General features: G+C 35.9%; 1 protein-coding gene and 1 long non-coding RNA gene across 6 annotated transcripts in view; one reads left to right on the forward strand and one right to left on the reverse strand.

Annotated features, from left to right (window-relative positions):
* The window catches only part of LOC100334314 (kelch-like protein 29), a 380,138-nt gene that overhangs the window by 200,666 nt on the left and 157,043 nt on the right, over nucleotides 1-22,429 (forward strand). The gene's annotated exons all lie outside the window — the stretch shown is intronic.
* LOC141378510 (uncharacterized) lies at nucleotides 18,232-22,305 on the reverse strand. The gene is made up of 3 exons (XR_012393216.1): nucleotides 21,763-22,305; nucleotides 20,704-21,167; nucleotides 18,232-20,524 (listed from the first exon to the last, which is right to left on the reverse strand). It is a non-coding gene; the product is annotated as an uncharacterized lncRNA (long non-coding RNA).

Consider the following 22,429-nt stretch of genomic DNA (forward strand, 5'->3'; position numbering starts at 1 on the left):
TGCCGACTCGCTGTCTCGCTGTATTGATGCTGATCTCAGCAGCCGGGCGTCCCGGAGCCATGAGGCTGACTGAGCCTGCTGTTTATAAGGAAAAACTGATAGAAAATGATGTTTACAGCCAGATAAAAGGAGACGAGAAGTGTATAAAGTGTCAGAATCATCAGAAGCCCAAACTAATAGAAAGCTAATATGTAGAAACTGAGGAAATAAGTGCACAAACTCCCTTAATGCATATCTAGAGAATATAAAAACTAGTTCGAAAGCTAAAACCATGGAGTAGAGCAGTATTCAAAATGGTCCTTGTTAGGGATGTAACGGTATCAGAATTTCACGGTACGATAATACCTCGGTATGAATGGCACGGTACGGTATTTATTGAATCATTTACAGGAAAAACAAAACTAATGAAAAGACTCGAAAAAAGTGCCAAAAGTGTTTATTTACCTTAGCACTGAACATATCAGTGACATACAAATTAGCCATCTATCTGTAAGTTTCGAAACAGGAACTTCATTTTTTTAATTTTAATAACTAATTAATTAATTATAATTTTTAAAGGAAAAAGATCATATAACTATAATCTGGTAAAAGCTGGGATCTCTGGGCATGTCCCCTGCAACAGAAAAAACACCTCTTATTTGGGACTGAGGTTTCTGGGACAGAGAGATTTGATTTAGCCAAGGTTGACAGCAGTGGGTAACGTTGTGCATTGTCTTTCCACCACTTGAGAGGACAAGCCATGAGTGAGATAGAGGTCTCTTTGCGGTACAAGTCAATGCATCAATCTAACAAGTGTGCTGTGTTCTGCAGTCCCCATGACTGTTTTTAGTCGTATTCCCCGACTTATATTTCACCACAGTCTGGCAGTGCCTTCATACTGTTTTTGTCTTTGTCTGTCACCTTTTCTCCTTTTTCGTATCTTTTTAGAAAGAAACCGAAATGCTTCCACACAGCTGATTTAAACCCACTTTAGGTTCGATCATTTCCAGCTCTTTTTCTTCCCCGCTACTAGCAACACACTCCATTTCCACATTACTGGATGTGTAGTGACAACAGACCGCAAAGGATGATGGCCACGCCTAGGCTGATGGGAAATGTAGTTCCCGCTACCTCCCGTTCGCTTCATTCGTTCGTTTTATTGAGTCATGCGCCTACGGTAATATTGAAAAAAATAACTATTGCAGTATGACGGTATTTACAATATTGTTACATCCCTAGTCCTTGTGCATCCTATACACTTTTTTCTCTTTATCCTACTGTTACAATCCTTGATGGCAATATGTCTAGGGAACTAAAAGGAGTAACATAAAGATGACCAAAGTATAAACTGATGATGAAGAATGGCAAGAGAAAACACAAAACAACGAATTAGCACCGCAAAATATTTATTGCTCCCACGGTATTTACAATATTGACAAACAATAATATGATGTTGAAAAGAAAGACAAACCTGGGAGAGGGAACTGAAGTTTGCGCTTGCAAATCAAAGAAATAAATTTAACGAAAATATTTCCTCAACTCCTCCCCAATCCACTAAATAAGAAAACAATAATATGAAAAAGAAAAGTCTTCAGCGCAAAGCACCCTGAACTTACACTAACTAAAAAATTATAAAACAAAATTGGCACACTTCACTAACTAGTGTGCCGATACATCAATAATCCTGCGTGCATATATGTCACGTGACTTACTATGTTGTTCCAGATCTTCTTTGTCAAATGTCACAGAAGGTTTTTTAATGGAGCATTAGCAAGCGAGAGATGTAAAAACACACATCAGAACTCTCAAACAAATCTCACTCAAAGTCAACATTAGTTATTCTCGCTCAAAGTCAACATCAGTAACAGCTACACACACGGACACCACCAAACAGACAACACACCAAAACAACAACAGCAGCTGATCTCTCCCCATTGCAGCTTCCGATTTAAAGCGCTCTGCAAAGAGCGTGATTGGCAGAGAGAGAAGTCATAATCACACAGTTGATAAGGATTGGCAGTCCTGTCAGCCAATAGTGCTCTGAAGTAGGCGGTACCTGTGAAAATGACAGGGCCAGTAGAGAGAGAGAGAGATGGATAGAGACGGAAAAACATACACGCAGCAAAACTGTGCAGTTCATAACACTACACTGTAAAACGCAAAACGTTAACGTAACTTAAATCATTTGCGGAAACTGATTGCAACAAACCATTTATGTTTAAAAGCGAATCCTAATGAGTGCTGTGAACTTAATTCATTTGAGTAAACGAAGCAATTTGAGCACAGTTCAACCCAATAAATGAAGGGAATTCAAACCAGTTGAGTACTGTAAAACCCAATAAGTTAAAGGTGCAGTAGGTGATCTGCCAAAATGCTAACCGCTTAGCATATTATCTTTGGACGGCGGGGAGGGACTGTGATTCAAAGCCACACCCCCAGATATCGCGAGCGCTTGGACTGCGTCACAACAGCCGACAGACAACCCACTAGTTCATGTCATTCGCCAGTTAGTTAGTGCCAGCGTCGTGTAGGAATTACATTTAATGCTTAGCCACACTTACATGCTATTTCAGAGTGAATATTCAGAGTGAATAACTTCAGCTCAATAAAGCAGGCTAGAAGGAATAGCGCTATTTACTGGTGTTCTGTTGTTAAACTAAATATAAATCTACATTATAGATGCTGTAAAAGGACCTTATGAAACTGAAAATAATCACATCAATCTTTCACCGGGAGATTTCAGTGGCTGATCAACACGTCTGTGCATGTAAGTTATTCATAACAAAACACAATCTGACATAAGCTTAGCCTGACTGAAACAGTTTTAAAACAGAACATGAGCTGTCTAACTGTAATACTTCAGCCATGGTCTCGTCCTTTCTCCAGCGTGCTAAAGTAACTCCAATACTGCTTCAGGATTCTCAAAAGTTTCAATGCAGCATTTGATTTCTCCCGGTCTGTCTCGTGACCGCGCGGCCGCTTCAAGGGCGAATTATACCTGCGCTTAGCTTTACAATAATCGGCCCGAGCTCGGCTGTCCTTCGGCGCCTCCGGCTCCGACTCGGCATCTGCGAGCGGCCCTCAGCTCGCTCGTGCACATGCGTTTGTGTTGCAGACGGGCACGCGCTAATGGCGGATCTACGTGAACAGATGCGCAGAAGTCGGAATACATTTGCTGACAGACAGTCTGACCTGCCTATCGGAATTAAGGGAGATGACGGTCCGACTCTATTTAATTGGATGAACATTTTTTTGTTTTGTGCTTTACCCTGAATATAAAAATACATATAAACACATTTAGATCATTTACTGTAATCATTACTATTGGACTGTGAAGAGACTTTCAATCAGCACAATAAGAAAATGCTTCTGAAGACGATCACCTACTGCACCTTTAAGGCAACTCAAACTGTTTGAAGAAACCGATTGCTACAAATCAATTAAATTAAAAAATTAATCTATATAAGTACTGTGTGCTTACTCCATTTAAGTTGAACTAATGGGGTATTTAATTAACTCATTACCTTCAACACTGTTCAAAACTCTTTTCAAATGAGTAGAATTAACTTTCTGTAAATGTTGATTTCATTTGATGTAGTTGACTGCGTTACGGTGTATGCATTGTTTACAGATTATTTTCAGCAATCGAGCAATTGAACTCTTCAATACTCTGAACCAAAATGTGCAATTTATTGTGTGGATATTGCAGCAAACTGTAGTTATTATTATGTTATTATGTTTATTTATCAGAAAAAAATTCACAAGTGGAAAAAAAATATATGAACTTGAGAATAAATCAGTCAGGCAGCAGAAAGCATCTAGTGGATTTGGAGACCTTAGTAATTTGCATATCAGATGCGATACAAAGGCTTCTGGGTTAATGTAGGGTTGATGTATTATTTGATGAAAGTGCACAGCAGTACAACCCGCTGAACGCAGCATTCATCTCTCTCTCAGCCTCATTTCAGTCAGCTCAAATTAAGCAACACAATCAGAGCAGAGTTGGCACGGCACGCCGAATTGCTGTAATGCTTTCATATTCCTGAGTGATATGTACTGTACGGAGCCAGCTTCAAGGGCGGCTTTAGACTGTTTGATTGTGAATTTAGTCCAGGTCGAGCAGCAGCAATGAAAATTGCATTAGGAGCAATAACTCCTGACGTTTGTTCTCGGGGAAGCACAAAATGTGCTGATTTACAATACGGTATGTTTCTGCTGCCTCTAGAAGGACAGAAACAGCGGGCTCTGAATGGAGAATTTCACACTCTAGTGTGTGTTAGCTCACAGCAACTCCTAGCCTTTTTGAATTTGCACGATCTCATTTGTGAAATTTAGTCAACTTTCCTCATCCCCTAATGATGGTTGCGTTTAGGGGTGGGGTTTGGTGCCATGCCTCAGGAGGCGTACGACAGAACTGAATTCATAGGAATTAGCCATTAAACTATGGATTCCAAAATTTGGTAACACTTTATAATAACTACACACTATAAATCATTTATTAAGCATTAGCAAATAGTGAATTCATTATCCGTTAAGCATTAACTCTACATTAATAAACGTTAGTAAGCAGTTTATAACTGCAGCTACAAATGCTCTATTCTTGACTTATAACCACATTTAAAATGTGCTTAATAATTGTATTTTCATACTCAGTAAATGATTAATTTTTCATTACTAAATTAAGTATTGCATTAATTACAAACCAGTTGTATTTAAGAGTAGTTGAGGGTTTTTAGGATCATTCAGAATGAGTTAGTAAATGATTAATAAACTATTGAAATCAACGTTTATATGTCTTATTATTCAGGCATATACTAATAGTCAACTAATATGTTAATAAATGTTTTATTAACTCAACTTCATGCAGTTTTGTGAGCTAATCTAAAGTAAGGACTATTTATGGTTAATTATTTATGGAATTAAATGAGCAATAATCTTTGCAATGTTTTCTAAAATGTAAAATTACTGTAAAGTTTAAACATTGGTGAATAACAGGAGTGTCAAAATACAACAAAACTGGATAAAACAACAATATAATAATTAAACAATGTAATAAAATGTAATGTTTAAACTCTACAGTGATTTTATTTTTGATCAGGTTGCAAAGATTTATTTTTTATTTGAAGTACAGTTTCATTTGTGTATCTTTAAATGAATAGGAATGAATAATGTCATTTTTCCTGTTTAGAATGTAACTGAGCCTTTATTTGTCATTTATAAAGGATTTATAAAGCATGAATAGTCCTCACTTTAGATTAGGTCACAAAACTGCATGAAGTCGAGTTAATAAAGCATTTATTAACATATTAGTTGACTATTAGTATATGCCTGAATAATAAGATATAAACATTGATTTCAATAGTTTATTAATCATTTACTAACTCATTCTGAATGATCCTAAAAACCCTCAACTACTCTTAAATACAACTGGTTTGTAAATAATGCAATACTTAATTTATAAATGAAAAATTAATCATTTACTGAGTATGAAAATACAATTATTAAGCACATTTTAAATGTGGTTATAAGTCAAGAATAGAGCATTTGTAGCTGCAGTTATAAACTGCTTACTAACGTTTATTAATGTAAGGTTAATGGTTAATGGATAATGAATTCACTGTTTGCTAATGCTTAATAAATGATTTATAGTGTGTAGTTATTATAAAGTGTTACCCAAAATTTTCTTATGAAGGGCCAAAAACTAAACTTAATTGAGGCTAAGTATAGTTGCCATGGGTAATGCTTGTTCAAACTACTTCAGAACTACTTAAATGAGTTGAAACAACATAATTCCTAAGTTTTTTTGTGGGACAACTTCATTGTTTTATGTTCATTCCACTTTCATATGTAAACGGGTTATTATTGTTATAATTTAAGTGGATTAAACATAAAAAATTAGGTTTACCCCCCAAAAAAATATCTCAAGAATTGTGTTGTTTCAGCTCTTTTTATATTTTATAAGTGTATATAAAGTGTTTTTGAGTGTATTAAAAGGACACATGTCATTCTTAACTAGAACCAAAACTAAACTAAAGTGTGATCATACACATTGTGAACCGTGACATTCTCATAGCATCATTATTCAGATGAAATTCTCATTGATTAACTCATTCAGGCATTTATTTACTTGTACAAAATAGAATATATGCAACCCAGTCGAGAGTTATTAATGCAATGTGAAGCATTTGAGCAGACGGTTCAACCTCGCAGGGTTCAGCTGGAAAGATCAATCTGACGTTTATTTGTTCCTACTGTACATGGAACAGCTGTAAATTCATGCTACATTAAATCGAGTCAACAGCTTTGTTTAACAGAAGAAAAAAAAATCAATGGCATGATCTGTAAAAGCAGCAGCATGCTAAATCCTTCATTTATTATTTATTAATCATGCATCTCTAGCGAGAAACAGAAATGCAAGCAGCCTTACGCCAATTCAGCCTGACGATTTGCTTGTTAACACTTCAGACGCGCTTTATTAAAAATTGACTTCAATCTTTGAACTTTTAGGGAAGAGAAGCTCTATATGATGAACATCAAATCAGCACGAAACATTGATCTCTGAAGACGATGTGTGCGCTGGCTTGTAATCTGAGTTTAATATCAGAGATGTCTGGCGCCCTTTTAATGAACCAGGCTGAGACTTCAGTGGTTATCATGCGTCAGTCATTTATATCAGTCAAACGCCTTAATCTTATCTAAAGAAGTCCAGAACTCAGGGAAAATGTGCATTTGAAGTGGACCTATTATGCAAAAATCACTTTTATAAGGAGTTTAAACACAGTTGTGGGGCAGCAATGTGTAAATTTAGCCAGCCTCCAATGGTAAACATTAATTAATTGCGTTTTTTATATTCACACTTGATATAAACAGTCTGCAGAAACACTTTGATAGACATTCTCCCTTTGCACGTGTCATCAGAGGGGAAGAGCACTTCCTACTAGTGACAATCTCTCCCTCATTGGCATAAACAGCCTTGAGTAAGCGTTTGAATCTGCCACTATGCTGACACATAGGCATTTAAATCTCCGCCCTCTTTTTTAAAATCTCATTTGCATTTAAAGTGACAGTCACCAAACAGGCATGATTAGAATCAAAACCTATAAAGCCTAGTTCACACTACAGGATTTTTAACATTGGCAGATCGCTGTGCTGTTCACATTACATTACTTAATTTTGTCTTTTAGGGTGCTTTCACACTTGGTTTAATTGCCTGGACCGTACCCAAGTTCGATTGCCTTCCCCTGCCACCTCCTCGGTTAGTTTGTGTTCACACTGTGTTTTTCCTTCTAAACCCCGGTACGCTTGCGTCATCGAGCTGCTGTTTTGTTTACAGCTGTTGTTAGGTGACGGTCACGAAAGCAAGCGCTGAAATGGAAAGACGTCCGCACATCGCGGCCATTCTGCTTTAACTGAAGCTTTTGGTTTTGGACATACAGTAAGCGACTCGCGTCCATCTGCCGCAAAAATGTTTTAAACATTCAGAACATCACACAGTGTCTGCAAGAACTGTTTTTGGAGGACACAAGCAGACATCATCACTGTGTATCACTGTGTTTGCTCTGGCTCAGTCCCGCGCGTGTCACCAAGGTATGAAACATGACACAGACACACAAACACACACACGAACGAACGTTATGAAAACGATAGTTTGTTGTACAGTTGGCGCCTCACTTCCGTTATTTGGTACGATTGCATTCACATCAGAAGTGAACCGTACCAGAGTTTGCATGAACCGTACCCCAGACCACCTCTTTCAGGCGGACTCTGGTACGGTTCATGGGTGCGCACCCGAGTTCAGAAGACATGTTTACTCTAGCTGAATGTACCATACTATGACGTCAAACGAACCCAGGTGCGGACCAAAAGTGCTAGTGTGAAAGCACCCTTAATCTCTGTGGTGTTCACTCTACACGACAGTATGTAAATGATTGACAAGAGAGGGGGGGGTTGGGGTCACACACTACATGATCTGACAACAACTCCGTCAAGCTACCAAACCACAGCCAATGAAATTTTGAGGGAGTGGTCATCAGAAAAAGCTAAACACCATTGGCTTGTGTGCTGATGACATCACTGACAGCGTTTCAATCTTTCATGGGAGCATTTATTGTGCTTTCACGCCTGGACCTTTGTTTTGGAACCTGTCTCGTTTGTCCAGTTAGCGCGGTTTGTTTGATATATGTGAATCCAGGAAACGCTCTCGGATCCACACCAAATCAATCGGTTCGAGATCGCTTGAATGAGGTGGTCTCGGCTCGATTGAAACAAACTCTGGAGGGGATCGATTCTAGTGAGAAATCGATATGATCTGAGTCCAGTTATATCACAGTGTTTTATGGATATGTAATAGGTATACGGCTATATGAAGAGAGAATTATGAGTAGGGCGGTAGGTCATTCAAGACATCCCAAGTCTCCTGGAGGTTTCGGGGGTCTCCTGCAAATGCACAGAGACTCCTGGATGGCCCGCAAACGAGTGATAATCTCCCTGAAATTGTGCGTCTCTCTCCCGTACCTCAAATATGTCGCGCTCTCTTCTCACCCCTCCCCACCGCATCCCTTCTCGCTCTTCAGTAGAGCTGTGAACCTACACTAGTCTCACGGTTCGGTTACGATTATCATGCCATCGATTCGGTTCAATTCGATATTTCGGTGCATCACGGTGCATTGACGATGCTTTCCATACACAGTTTTATATTTTCTTCACAGCAGCATTTCTTGTATTAAAATGTATTGAATATATTTATATTTATATACTATTTGTTATACAATTTTGTCATTTAATACAAACAGTCAGAAATAGAATTATTTAGCAAATAATATAAACAAATATAAATATCCAGCTCAATTTCTGATCCTTGTCTAGTTCTCTTACACCCCTTTGATTGGTTACACCCTCAACAAAAAAATGGTTGCGATTGGCTCTTGCACGCTGCTTTCTTCACAGATGAGTGATACTTATAAGCGGCAGGCGGCAGCGGCGATCTCACAGCTGATGTATGATAGACACGGTGGAGAAAACTCTGCAGACACGCGCTCTTTTCTGTATGCAAAAGTAATGCTGTAAAACAGCCAAGAGGAGAAGAAAAGCCACGCCAGCAGGTCAAATGGGCCACTGTGTGTGTGTGTGTGTGTGTGTGTGTGTGAGAAAGAGAGAGAGACAGAGACAGAGCGAGAGAGAGAGAAATGGAGTAGGCTACTTTCATTCTCTTGATCTCAGTGAAATAGGGGCTATTGTTGTATATGTCAGTGAAAAACTGATCCAGCAAACACACAGTGAAATTGTGCACAGTTTACTAGTTTTAAGTAGTTAAAGTGTTGTAAATACTCGCGCTCGGCTCCCTCACGACAGAGCGCATATGAGGTAAATGACGTCAGTAATAACCGGTTATGATTATTACTGAACCGTTACCGAATTGTCCACGTCTGCATCGCAGTGCACCGAAGAAACGATTAATTTTGACACCCCTACTCTTCAGACACATCGCGCGCACCTTATCAAACAATTTTGAATTGATTTTTACAGTTGTAGACTCGTGGCATCTGTGTTTACAGAGTCACACACAAGCTGACGTTTTTCCGGTGTGCGGTACATTCCGGGTCACTTTCGGTATGTGGTACATTCCCTTTGTAAAGAATCTGTAATTTTACATTTGTTTTGGGACTAGTCAAAGTGTTTTGCGTCTTGTTAATTTTTTTCTTAAATGTAAATTTGTTTCCTGCCTGGTAAAATAGTTTTTCTTATGTAATTGTGTCTGATGATAGGAAAAAATGTTTTTCAACATTTAAATTTATTTCGAGCTTTGTAAAAGCGTTTAACACTTGTTGTTTTGCACTTCCCGGCCACCGTAGAGAATGGTCAGAATGACCAGTATGGTTATTCTAATAGTTACAGAATTCTAGCTCCACTGTTAATATAGCCTACTCTCGTGTCCGTGTTAATACAGAATAAAGTGAGTGTATCGATGTCCATTCTGGCCAATCACAGACGTTTCTGTTGAGCTCCTGAGCACATGGCCATTCAGCTTATGCTGATATGCTCTCTCATTGGCTGCAGCTCATCACTATATCTGACCGCATGTGGGGTCGAGTCGGCCGACTGCTTCGGATTTTTCAGCATGCTAAATATTGGATTTTCGTCTGCGAGGTGTCAGCGACGCGTCAGCGAGCCTCTTTGATGCATTGTTTTGTAGTTCACACGTAAAGACTGCCGAGCACCGAGCACTCGCAGATTTTTCCCCGGTCACAGCCAGATCTGTCGGCGAGCTCGTTTACTCCATGTCAGGCTTAAAATCCTGTAGTGTGAACTAGGCTTAAGGGTCAGCTTCAAAGACTCATGAAACATTATTTGTGTGATATTTCGAGAGAAACTTCTCAGATATACACGTCAGGGACTCATTTACATGTTGTAAAAAGATGCATAATAGGTCCCCTTTAAAAAGTGATTCATTCATTTAGCCAATCATGCGGTGAGTGGATCTGTGTTCGGATGTGATGTACAGCCATTAGCGCTAGCTCGTTCACATCCACAGAATGCTGCGGCGCTTATGAATTTCACAATATCTCCAGAGATTGGGTCTGTCTGCTGGATTGTATTGAATATTTGTGCTTGATTTCAGGCAGCGCATCCATCATGCTGCCACTTTCTGAGTGTTTTGGCGTATGTATTAGCATAGACACTGCGTTATTAGTCTGAGATGGGGAGCTGGGGTTGAAGAGCCCACTTTAGTTTGACAACTCTTGATTTGTTTTGTTCCATTAAAATGGACACTTAACTCTGAAGTTCTAGCGCTCTGAGGTCTGCTTGGCATTTTTGGGCTGCTTGCTGTTGCTTCTTTGGTTGAAAATGAGTTAAATCAGTAGTTCCCATAAAGAAGTGCAATATTTTCCACATATGTTTCACATATATTGAAATATACATTTTTAAAAAGAATAAAATCCCTAATTAAAATTGAATCTTGATGTTGCAATAATAAATAGATGCATATAGTTGAAGTCAGGATTATTGTGAATTTGAATTCTTTTGTAATTTTCTCCCAATTTCTGTTAGCCAGCACTCAATTTTGGGGATTTACACCCACCTAACTTTAAATAGTAACAGTTCCTGACTCCAGTAAGCTACAAACCCAAATTAGGTATCATTGGAAAGAAGACACTTTAAGCTTTACTGTGGTAAAAGGAGATGTTACATGTTAAAAAATATAAAAAGCTAACATTATGAAGTCATGAGGGAAAAAAAAAAAAAATAATGTTTAATATTTGTTTTCCATATAGAAACACAGGGAAAACATTAATGTAGTGTCCTAGAATAAATATGACATGAAAGCCAAGTATTTCATAAGTTTATATTACAAATTTGAATAGGATAGCATGCAAAATGAGATTTCTGTAAAAAGTTTTCCGAGGCTGTGTCGATGTCCTTCTCTCCCTCACCGTCAGAGGCACTTTCTCAAAAATGATCTTCCCAAGTTGAAACATTTACAGTTGCTGAATGATTTGGTCTACATTCAAAGATTATATATCTTTAGAAAGAAGACACCCTGGGCTTTGTTATCCATCATCTAGAGTTTATTATGTTAAAAATGAAAAAAAGTTATAAATTCTTAAGTAATGTAAAAAAAAAATTGCACCACACTAAACATTTTATTATTTCATAATCAAATAAAAGTAGAAAATAAGAAAGGTAATAGGTTAAAAGCCACACATCTCCTGAGTATATGTTTTGAATTTGACACCAATATAATGCAAAATGAAATTTCTGGAATTATTTTTCTGAGACAATGTCTTGTGATTTTCTCCCTCTTCTTAATTGTGGAGAAGTCTGATGACCACACGCACTGAAGGTTTCACATTCCACAAATTTTGAAATTGTAAAATATTAAGCAAAGACACCTTTTTCGCATGTGAGTACCATGGTAAAGTGATGTAAACATTGACATGTAGAAAAACAGCGCCTTAATGCGTTCTCATTAGAGCGCTGGCTATGAGGTTAAAGAAATAAGATTTTTCCAGCACGTTTCTAAACACAAGTTTTGATAAGTAATTTCTAATAACTGATTTATTTTATCTTTGCCATGATGACAGTACATAATATTTGACTACATATTTTGCAAGATACAAATATTCAGCTTAAATTGACTTTAAAAGACTTAACAAGGTTACTAAGGCAGGTTTGAGTAATAAAACAAGTCAGTGAATAATGATGGTTAGTTCTGTAGACAACTGTCCACAGTCCAAGCACATGCGCCATAGGTGAATTGATGAAGAGCGTATGGGTGTTTCCCAGTACTAAGATGCGGCTGGAAGGATATCCGCTGCGTACAACATATGCTGGATAAGTTGGGGGTTCATTCCGCTGTGGCGACCCCTGATGTATAAATGGATTAAGCCGAAGGAAAATAAACGAAAGAATGAAATTAATGATTACTTTATTACTCGTATACAAAATTGTTTATTATTCATATATTTCAATCTACACTGAAAAATGAAGGCTTCCACACAATTCTTTCATGTCCCAGAACAAATCGATCAAATTTAACAAATTTAAGTGTATGGGACATAATAAAATTAAGTCATCCCCCCCAAAATCTCCAGAATTGTTGTTTCAACTCATTTTAAATAAGTAGTTAGTACAAACTACAAAACAAAAAGGTGTATGTGGTGTCTTTTTCATTGGAAAGTATAATTTTAACAATAAGTATAAACCTGCTTTTAGATGGTTTACTGGTCTTGATTTCAATTCGACTGGCTTTATTTTTTGTATAAAAAACCCTGAGCAGCTGAGGTAGTAAATAATACACGAAGTACGTCTAGAAAAGTAGTTCCACCTAAAGCAAAAGAGGGGCCAAAATCTGATATTTAAATACGTTTTTGACCTATATTTGCATTTGTGTACTGTAGAAATGTATTTATTACTCATATATTTCAATCTACACTGTAAAATATTAGGGTTCCACACAATTTTTTGTTATGTTGTCCCAAAACCAATAGATTGGTAACAAATTTAAGTAGATTGAACATAAAAAAATTAAGTTGTTCCCCCCCAAAATCTTCAGAATTGTCGTTTCAACTTATTTTAAATAAGTAGTTAGTACAAACTACAAAACAAAAAGGTGTTTGTGGTGTCTTTTTCATTAAAAAAGTATAATTTTAACAATAAGTATAAACCTACTTTTAGATGGTTTACTGGTCTTGATTTCAATTGGACTGGCTTTATTTATTTTTTGTATAAAATACCCTGAGCAGCTGAGGTAGTGAATTATATACGAAGCACGGCTAGAAAAGTAGTTCCACCTAAAGCAAAAAAAGGGGCCAAAATATGATATTTAAATACGTTTTTGACATATATTTTGTACTTATATACTGTATAAAAGTATTTATTACTCATATATTTCAATCTACACTGTAAAATATTAGGGTTCCACACAATTCTTTAATGCTGTCCCAAAAAAAATCGATTAAGTTGAGAAAAGTAGCTCCACCTAAAGCAAAAATGCAAAAAAAGGGGCCAAAATCTGATATTTAAATACGTTTTAACATATATTTGTTTTGATATACTTTATAAATGTATTTATTACTCATATATTTCAATCTACACCATACAAAATGTAGGGTTCCACATAATTCTTTAATCTTGTCCTAAAACAGATTGATTAATTTAACCCATTTAAGTAGATTGGACATAACAAAATTAAGTTCCTTCCCATAAAAACTCAAAAATTGTGTTGATTCAGTTCATTTAAGCTTTTTTGAGTGTATGTGGTTGCTTTGATTGAACAGTATAATTTTAACAATTGGCATGTGTCTGTTTCAGATGGTTACTTGATTTCAATTGGACCGGCTCTACGTTTCTAAAAACCCAAAGCAGTTGAGGTAGTAAATTATACATGAAGCACGGCTAGAAAAGTAGTTCCACCTAAAAAAAAAAAAAAAAAAAAAAAAAAAAAAGACCATTTACAGGTTTAATAACACGTTTGCTGTAAAAAAAAAAAAAAAAAAAAAAGGAATTCATGAAAGCAAGCGCTGATGAATCTGTGCTCAGGTGTATAATCAGGAATAATGTCATCCGACAGTCTGTCAGCGAACACAGAAACAAAGAAAGCTCTCACGTTTATAGATTATTATTATTATTTTTTTTTTTTTGTATTTCAGAACACTTTTTCTCTCAAGGACGTAGGTAAATGAGTCCGCTCGACGTTTCCAGGAAAATGGAAAAAATGGAAATTGTGTCTATTTTAGAGACCTCTGTCATTGTAAAAGGCTTTTTTTCTCTCCACTCTGTTTGAGTGTCGTACTTTCATCCCCATATTTTCCCAGTCTAATCAATATAATAGTTGTAGTTCGTGCTGGTCAGAAATAAATATTTTGATAATCAACATTTTTTTTTTTTCAGAGCAGACATTTGTTTCACTCTTGAAAATAAAATAATAGCTGAAACGCTCTTGTGTAGCACAAGTTTGTGCATTTATGTATTTATTTAGTCATCTGCATATGCATGTATATATTTTCTTATGTGTGCATGCACTCAGAAAATCAATCACAATGAAGTTTATCAACTGTAGCTACCCTTTGGATTTAATGTTTTTCTTAAAATGTATTTTGTCAGATTTCTTATAATCAATATAAACCTGTCAGAATCGAATACTGTTAGATTTAATCAGTTAAAAGGTATGAATATAGTATAAATATATCTGTAGAAAAAGCCAGATCCAATTAGTTCAATTCTACAAGATTTACCTTTAAGGGGCAAAACTGACACAGCTCCAAATTCTGCACAATAAATGAATGTGTAAGATTAATTGACATTATGACATAAAGGGTAACACTTTATAATAACTACACACTATAAATCATTTATTAAGCATTAGCAAATTGTGAATTCATTATCCGTTAAGCATTAACTCTACATTAATAAACGTTAGTAAGCAGTTTATAACTGCAGCTACAAATGCTCTATTCTTGACTCATAAGCACCTATAGAATGTGGTTAATAATTGTATTTTCATACTTAGTTATTGATTTATTTTTCATTACTAAGTTAAGTATCGAATTATTTACAAACCCTTTGTATTTAAGAGTAGTTGAGGGTTTTTAGGATCATTCAGAATGAGTTAGTAAATGATTAATAAACTATTGAAATCAACATTTATATATCTTATTATTCAGGCATATATTAATAGTTAACTAATATGTTAATAAATGCTTTATTAACTCAACTTCATGCAGTTTTGTGACCTAATCTAAAGTGAGGACTATTCATGCTTTATAAATCCCTTATAAATGACTATTAAAGGCTCAGAATCAAATTAACAATAATCTATGCAATCTTTCTAAAAAAAGTAAAATTACTGTAAAGTTTAAACATTGCAAAATAACAGGAGTGCCAAAATATGACATAAAACTAGATAAAACAACAACAATATAATAATTTAACATTATAATAAGATGTAATGGTTAAGCTCTACAGAGATTTTATTTTAGATCAGGTTGCATAGCTTTATTTTTCATTTGAAGTACAGTTTCATTTGTGTATCTTTAATTGAAGAGAAATGAATAATGTCATTTTTCCTGTTTAGAATGTAACTGAGCCTTTATTTGTCATTTATAAGGGATTGATAAAGCATGAATAGTCCTCACTTTAGATTAGCTCACAAAACTGCATGAAGTTGAGTTAATAAAGCATTTATAAACATATTAGTTAACTATTAGTATATGCCTGAATAATAAGATATAAATGTTGATTTCAATAGTTTATTAATCATTTACTAACTCATTCTGAATGATCCTAAAAACCCTCAACTACTCTTAAATACAGTTTATAAATAATTTGATACTTAATTTAGTAATGAAAAATAAATCAATAAGTATGAAAATACAATTAATAAGCACATTATATAGGTGCTTATAAGTCAAGAATACAGCATTTGTAGCTGCAGTTATAAACTGCTTACTAACACTTATTAATGTAGAGTTAATACTTAACAAATAATGAGTTCACTATTTGCTAATGCTTAATAAATGATTTATATATATACATACATGCTTGCATACTTGTTTTTATGCATGTCTGCATGCATTTATTATCAATATTTATTGATATTTATTTAAATTATTACTGTATTGTTGAATGGATGTAGAACTGACACATGTGCGAGAATATACAGGCATTTTAGAAACCCAACATAGTCTGGCATATGCTATTATTTCCCATTTAAAATGCAATTCCTCCATCACTCTAATTTCACCAGTCTTACCAGCATAATACAACACAAAGAAAGATTTTAAGAAGCACATAGATTTTTTTTTCAGGGCAGAATTTTGTACTTTAGAATAAAATGAAGGCCCAAAAGCGATTTTGTGAGGCTGAGTGTTTCTGAAAATGCAGTGAGTGGGAGTGTGGATTTAGATTTATTTTATACTTTAAAATTATACAGTAGCTAAAAGCTATTTTGTAACACAGGTTTGTTTGTTTGTGTATTTTATCACGCATGCATGTTTATTTTTTATGCATGCATGCATTTATTTTATGCAACTATGCATGCGTCTGTTTATGCGTTCATTAATACTTTTTTAATTGCTCACTGTATTGTGGGAAGTCTATATAACTGAGTCGTGTTGATACATGTGCGCCGTCAGAGAATATAAAGGCATTTTAGAAACCAACACAGTCATGCATACGTTATTGTTTAATCTTTTAAAAGTAATTCTTCCATCCCTGTATTTTCCCCAGTCTTATCAGTATAATACAACACAAAGAAAGATTCTGATAACCACATAGATTCTGTGCAAAAAATGTGTACTGTAGAATGAAATGAAGGCCCAAAAAGCGATTTTCTGAGGCAGAATGTTTCTGATAATGGTGGGAGTGTGGATTTAGATTTATTTCATCCTTTAAAATCAGCTAAAAGCTATTTTGTAGCATTGGTTTGTGCATATATTCATGCGTATATGCATTTGTATTATGCATGCATTTATTTATTTAGCCATGCATGCGTGTTTGCATTAGGGTTGGGCGATGTCGACCAATTTGGCATCGTACGATGTCTCATGTGAAACATCGTGATGGACTTCATGTGAAAACCAGGGGGTGGGTTGACAGAGTGCGCGTGACGTGTCTGAAAAGCGTGGAGGGATCAGGGGGTGATAAGGGTGCGCGACATATTTAAGGACTGAGAGGGAGACGCGTGATTTCCAGGAGATTATCACTCTTTTGTGGGCATTATCTTTATTATATATAGTCCTGCAAATGCATAGAGACTCTCTGAGCTTCCAGGAGACTTGGGATGTCTGAATATCACGTTTAACAACTATAGTGAGAAACCTTCCAGCAGTACATCCTTGATAAACTGTCCGACGTGCACTGCTCTCCAGAGCTCAGAGGAGCGCATGACAGTGTGTGTGGCTGTGTGTGTCGTCACGTGATGTGCATTTTCAGTGGACGGAGGGCTGTTCAGAAATGCTAGGTAAAACGCGGTGTGGATTTGGATCATTTTCGTTCTAAAATGCCATTTTAAGATTAAGACGTATTAGTGTAAACGGGGCCTGAGTGTGTATTTTTGGTGAGCGGGTTTGCGACGGGGGCGGGGCGGAGGATCGGCGATGCTGACTTAGCATCGTGTTGTCTATTGGCCATCAGTCCAACCCTAGTTTGCATACTTGTTTTTTACGCCTGCATGCATTTATGCATTTCTTCATTTTTATTTAGTTGGTCACTATATTGTGGGATGTCTGTACAACTGACACATGTGCACAGTCTGTAAATATAAAGGTGTTTTCAGAAACCAAAATAGTCATGCATATATTATGCACCGCTACATTCAAAGCCTGTTTTCTATTTTGAATGCAGTTTTCCTGTCACTGTAGTTTCACAGGACTCATCAATATAATCAAAAATAAAGGTTCTGAGAACCGTATAGATTTCATACTTGAAAGTAAAATTATACCTAAAATCTAGTTTGCAGCACAAGTTTGTTTGTTTGTGCATATAATCATAAGTAGGCCCACACGGAATCTGCACGTGCAGAATCCCACAAATTTCCACAGATTTTTAGCCCATCGTTGATTCTGTTTATTTACTTGTGTAAATGTGTGTAAATTTATATTTATTCAATTTTTTTATTATTATTATAGTAATATTATTGACTAATATGAAAATATTCATATGATTTATTTACAATACAGTTTTTAAAGTAATATTTTCTTTTTTTTTAGGTGATGTGTTATATGTGAGACTTCCTTCATTTACCAATAAAGTGGATCTAATTGAATTTGCATTGTAAACATTAAATAAAAGTTAAAAAGGTATTAGCTTTTATTTCATATATTAAGGTTTTAGTTATGATACTCTCAAAATAATTCTGCATAAATCCAGATTTTTAACACAATTCTGCACAGAAATGGCAAAAAATATCTGCAGATTCTGTCTGGCCCATGTCTTGAGCATATGCATTTGTATTATTCATGCATTCACTTATTTATTCATGCATATGTGCTTGCAAACTTTTTTATGCATGCATTCATTTATGCATTTCCTAATTTTTGTTTAATTGGTCACTATTGTGGGATGTCTATACAGCTGATACATGTGCACAGTCTGTAAATATAAAGGCGTTTTCAGAAACTAAAATAGTCATGCATATATTATGCACCGCTGCATTCAAAGCCTGTTTTCTATTTTGAATGCAGTTTTCATGTCACTGTACTTTCACCAGACTTATCAATATAATACACCAAAAATAAAGGTTCTGAGAACCGTATAGATTTCATACTTGGAAGTAAAATTATACCTTAAAGCTATTTTGCAGCACAAGTTTGTTTGTTTGTGCATATATTGAGTCATGCATGTCTGCATTTGTATATTGTATTATGCTTGCATGCATGCATTCATTTATTTAGTCATGCACACATGCTTGTATAATAGTTTTTTTTATGCACGCATGCATTTCTACATTTCTTTTTTTTTTTTTATTTAATTGGTCACTGTATTATAGGATGTCTGTACAACAGATACTGATGTGCATTCTCCTCGAATATAAAGGCGTTTTTAAGTCCAAAATAGTCATGCATATAATATGCACCGCTGCATTCAAAGTTTCCTATTTTGAATGCAATTCCTCCGTCACTGTATTTTCACCAGACTTATCAATATAATACAGCAAAATGAAAGACTACATAGATTTTTTTTCAGGGCAGAAATGTGTACTTTAGAATAAATTGAGGGCCAAAAGCAGTTTCGTGAGTGTTTCTGGAAATGGTGCGAGTGGGAGTGTGGATTTAGATTTCTCTAATTGATCTCAGGAACAGAGAGAGAGATAGGGAGAGGGCTGATTTCTGTTTCCCCACTTCTAAATGGTCCACTCCTTTTGTTTTGCCTTTTCTTTCTTAATATTTCTCCTCCTCCGCTCACACCTGACAGCAATAAACTTTGCATTTTTGTTTTTCTTTTCAGGAGTAACATTTCTTGTTTTGTTTTTTTTTCAGCCAGCGCCAGAGACTCCCACCTCACCTCACGCTCTGCCTTTTGCCTCCAAACCTCTTAATAACAACTAATTTGACCGTTCGTACGCAGGCCGTGTTGAACTCTGTTTTGGCAGGTGTTTGAAAGTAAATCCTCATCCCAGTCATGGAAGGGTCCCTTTCCCTATAGGATGGCTGCTGGTTCCCTGTGGCAGGAAAAACTGATTCTTTCCCCTTCCTTTCCTTCCCTGTTTTCATCATACTGACTGTCTGTTTGTCTGTATGTATATCTGTCTGTCTGTCACATTAGTGTGAGATTGTCTTTGCATGTGTTCATTAAAAGAACAGTTCACCCAAAACGAAAATTCCCCCATAATGTACTCAACCTCAAGCCATCCTTGATGTATATAACTTTTTTTTTTTTTTGTCAGACGAACACAGTTGGATTAGTTTATGATTTTATAAAGCATCCCTTCTGTATAATGGTTTTGGATAGCATCTTTTAATTACAAATTTTCAAAAGCACCTATATTCCTCGTGAAACAACTCCTATGTCACCAGGGACTTAACACTTGTTTTGTGAAGCAGATACAAAGAAGAAATAATTCTTATTTTAAAATATTAACACCTGTCTGGCGGCAGCCGTATGCATCTTGTGTAAATACTGTATTCTTTTATTAAGATTAACCCCTTGAGATATACCTCATATACCTAGATTTGTCTTGTTTTCAGTGGGGGATGCAATGTATCACAATCATATAAGTACATTCAGGAGGTTGAGAATAGCAGAATAATGCTCGACAGGTTTATTGGCAGCCTGACATGAAGCAGAGCACTGTTGAATAAGACTGAAAGGCTTTTTTTCTGTAAAATCAATCATCCTGGATGTACTGTATCCTACTTATTACATGACTATTTGCCAAAAAATATAATAAAGTGAAAACATTGTTTTAAGCTGTGAAAGATTATTAATACTTTATTTAAACACAAAGCTGAAAGAAACGAAAACAGCTGATGGAGTATACACTAACATGTAAATTATTTAGACACAAGATGATGCCAAATAGTCAAAAATGTAAAGCTGACAGAAACTGAAACAGCTGATCGAGTTTACATTAACCTGCTCATTATTCAGACACAAGATGGTGCCACACAGTCAAAAACACAAAGCTGGCAGAAACTAAAACAGCTGATGGAGTATACACTAACCTGCGCATTATTCAGACACAAGATGGAGCCACACAGTCAAAAATGTAAAGCTGACAGAAACCGAAACAGCTGATGGAGTATATACTAGCCTGCGCATTATTCAGACACAAGATGATGCCAAATAGTCAAAAATGTAAAGCTGACAGAAACTGAAACAGCTGATGGAGTATACACTAACCTGCTCATTATTCAGACACAAAATGGTGCCACACAGTCAAAAACACAAAGCTGACAAAAACTAAAACAGCTGATGGAGTATACACTAACCTGCGCATTATTCAGCCACAAGATGGAGCCAAAGTCAAAAACACAAAGCTGACAGAAACTAAAACAGCTGATGGAGTATACACTAACCTGCACATTATTCAGACACAAGATGGAGCCAAAGTCAAAAACACAAAGCTGACAGAAACTAAAACAGCTGATGGAGTATACACTAACCTGCGCATTATTCAGACACAAGATGGTGCCACACAGTCAAAAACACAAAGCTGACAGAAACTAAAACAGCTGATGGAGTATACACTAACCTGCACATTATTCAGACACAAGATGGAGCCAAAGTCAAAAACACAAAGCTGACAGAAACTAAAACAGCTGATGGAGTATACCAGAGGTTCCCAAACTTTTCAGCCCGCGCCCCCAAAATAACAATGTCAGTGACTAGCGACTCACATTTTTCAAACTGGTTATACTGTAAATATATAAACGTTGCAGACACAACTATAGGCCCATATAAACATGAGCATATTGACAACACATAAATGCAACATATAATGTTTTTTTTTGTCATTTATTAATTTAATTACATTTTAATATAAAAATTAAAAGCTGATGGCTGATTTTTGTTTGTATGTTGTTGTTTCTTTAACGCAACTATTAATCTTCTGTGGGTTATGAATAAAATATGACAATTCAAATAGTTGAATAAAATTTATTTAAATTTTGGAAATCACCAAGCAACCCCTTGTCATTGTCCCGCCACCCCCCAGGGGGTCCCGACCCCCACTTTGAGAACCACTGGAGTATACAATACCCTGTGCATTATTCAGACACAAGATGTTGACAAACAGTTAAAAGAGCAAAGCTGACAGAAACTAAAGCAGCTGATGGAGTATACACTAACCTGCACATTATTCAGACACAATATGTTGCCAAACAGTCAAAAACACAAAGCTGACAGAAACTAAAACAGCTGATGGAGTATTCGCTAACCTGCACATTATTCAGACACAAGATGGAGCCAAAGTCAAAAAAACAAAGCTGACAGAAACTAAAACAGCTGATGGAGTATACACTAACCTGCGCATTATTCAGACACAAGATGGCAACAAATTGTCAAAAAGTCAAAGCTGACAGAAACTAAACCATTTGAGTAGAGCGTACAAACCTATGTAATATTTATTCAATAAATGGCACCAAACAATCTACAATTCTGTCATGACAGACAAGCAGAAACATATGAGTTGATTCGACGTCTCAGATGAGCTTGTTTTATTTAGTGGTTGTTATCTCAGAATACCTTTTGAATGTTGTGACTGACCAATCAGAACTGAGTATTCTGAAAACATAATATACAGAATATTAACATGATAACAAAAAACAAAAAGGCAAAAATAGAAATTAGCATAACATATTTGAACAACAACACAACACAAACACAAAGACTAATGTACTGTTTAACATTATACAGTAACACCAGGCCAAGTAGTCTTAATGGGATTAGTAAAGCTTTAAACTAAACTGAACTGAAATCTGTGTTTTCCCCTTGGACAAAACTTTTCCCA

This window comes from Danio rerio, chromosome 17 (genome assembly GCF_049306965.1).
Source record: "Danio rerio strain Tuebingen ecotype United States chromosome 17, GRCz12tu, whole genome shotgun sequence".
NCBI classification, from domain to species: Eukaryota; Metazoa; Chordata; class Actinopteri; order Cypriniformes; family Danionidae; genus Danio; species Danio rerio.